Source organism: Grammomys surdaster, unplaced genomic scaffold, assembly GCF_004785775.1.
Source record: "Grammomys surdaster isolate TR1022 unplaced genomic scaffold, NIH_TR_1.0 319298, whole genome shotgun sequence".
Taxonomy (NCBI): domain Eukaryota; kingdom Metazoa; phylum Chordata; class Mammalia; order Rodentia; family Muridae; genus Grammomys; species Grammomys surdaster.
In genome coordinates, this window is record NW_021627032.1 from 1 (window position 1) to 2,225 (window position 2,225).

The 2,225-nt window shown below is 47.3% G+C and overlaps 1 long non-coding RNA gene across 1 annotated transcript; it reads right to left on the minus strand.

The window, feature by feature from the left end:
• Nucleotides 1-15: 15 nt before the first annotated feature.
• On the minus strand, nt 16-2,014 carry LOC114616399. The gene is made up of 3 exons (XR_003710626.1): nt 1,945-2,014; nt 1,592-1,725; nt 16-303 (listed from the first exon to the last, which is right to left on the minus strand). It is a non-coding gene; the product is annotated as an uncharacterized LOC114616399 (long non-coding RNA).
• Between the last annotated feature and the right edge of the window lie 211 nt (nt 2,015-2,225).

Consider the following 2,225-nt stretch of genomic DNA (forward strand, 5'->3'; position numbering starts at 1 on the left):
TGTCAAAGCACAGAGGGAGAGTGGTGGGTCACACTGACAGGTGAGTAAGGGCAAGCTATCAGTAAGAAGGGAGTCACCCAGAGGAGAGGAAAGTGAAACCCCCTGAATCCGTGGTGATCCGGTCCCCGGGAACACTGAGCTCCAAGCTTCCTGGGGTCACCTGGAATGAGGCCCAGATATCACCCTTTGCAGCTAGTCCTCACTGGCAGGGTCATCGCTGTTCTCTCCCAGTGGAAACTCCTTTGTGGGCTTCTGGACTGTGTACATCTGGGTCTCTGTGGAGCACTCCTGGTTCAGAATTGCCTGGAGCAAGAGGTAAGTATAGAGATTACTGTGTATCATAGGCCATCCTGTTTCGTGTCCACACTAACACATCCAAGCTTGGTGTTACTTAGAACAACTCAAGATGCAAGTATAGCACCCTCTTTCTGCCTCATGTGTAGGTTCAGGCCTTTCAAGGTACTGGGGCATATCAAGTCCAGTCAGGACAAACATCTGATATGCTTGTGCTTGAACCCTAGCATCAGTATGTGTAAGACGTAGCAAAAATTGGCGGAAGTGGGCACCCTTCTCCACAGACCTTCCTGCCTACTTCCATTTCTTTGAGCATCTTCTACATCTATCCTGAATCTATGAGGCATCTAGGGCTGCTGGGATACAGTGTGCAGGATCTTTTACTTGGAGACTATTTTTTAACTTTAAAAGACAAGGCCTGAGCTGAGAGATGTCTCAATAGGAATGAGGACTTGCCCTGCAAGCATAAGGACTGAGATTGAATCCCCAGCACCCATATAAAAGACTGCTTTGTTCACAGTCATATGACTGTAATTCTAGAACTGATGGGTAGAGGAAGACAGGTCTTGGGAGCTCACTGGACGGACAGACAGCCCAGAATAAAGGGCAAGCCTCTAGTGCACAGAGACACCCTGTCTCAACATAGTAAGGCAGAGAATAACAAAAGAAGTCAACATTCTCCTCTTATACAGTAACTTGTATACACCATACACACAAAGAATGAAAATATTCTCATTTTTTCTTCTCTCTCTTTTTTTAAGTTTAGTTTAGTTTTGATCTTTGTTTTGTTTTGTTTTGTTTTTGAGACAGGGTTTCTCTATGTAGCCTTGGCTGTCCTGGAACTCACTCTGTAGACTAGGCTGGCCTCCAACTCAGAAATCTGCCCGCCTCTGCCTCCCAAGTGCTGGGATTAAAGGCATGCACCACCATTGCCCAGTTTGTTTTGATTTTTTATGAGTACGTTTTATTAAGGGCAGGCTGACCTTTAATTCAATATGTAGCCAAGCATTACATTAAACTTCTGTACTACGCCTATGTCCCAAATGCTGGGATTTCAGAAGTGTGTCACCACCTCTGCTCTTTATTTTCCTTCCTTACTTAAGATCCAGATAATAGGGGACCTGGTTGTTTAGAGAAAGAAGGGAAAGCAATGGGTGGAGGAAAAGGGTAAGCTGTTAGGAAGAACAGTAAATCTATAAAGCGGAGAAATGACAAGCAGAAATGAGCTCAGGGGGGAAGGGTCAGAGGATACAGGGAGGGACAGACGTGTGTTCTAGCCACTACATAGGTACCTTACCAGCTTCTCCTCCTTTGCTGGTGGGTTCTTCAGGAAGCAGCAGAGAGGGGCATAGATGATGTTGATGGTACCAATGATGACCATGAGCCAAGGGAAGCCGATGACCTGTACAATAACACCCCCGGTAGATGGGCCTGTGGAAAAATAAAGCAAATTCCAAGTGGTTGTTGAATCGGTCACCTATAAAACACTATCCTAGGGACAGTGGGTAACCACAGAGACTGAGGCAGATTCCACTATCATCAGATCCCTAAGAGAATGAGGTCTTTGGTTCGAGATCCAGGTAAACCACAATGGAGATGGGGACTGGGTCACTCAGGCCTGGGAACTCCCGTCTAACCCAACCAACATACCAATAGCAAAGCCCACACAAAAAGCCACATCAGCGATGGCGTAGACACTCCCATACACAGAGCTGTGGCGAAAGTCCACCAGGTATCCCATGATGGGCATCAGAGAGGAATCCACCATGCCTGCGGCCAAAACAAGCAGGATGCTGTTAGTCAGCTTACCCATGGCATCTCCCTCCACTCTGCCCCCATTTAGTCTACTCTCTGGGCCTGCTGTCTCCACACTCAGCACCAACAGAGGACCAGGTAGGAACCACGAGCCCACACTGCACATCTGCCAGCTT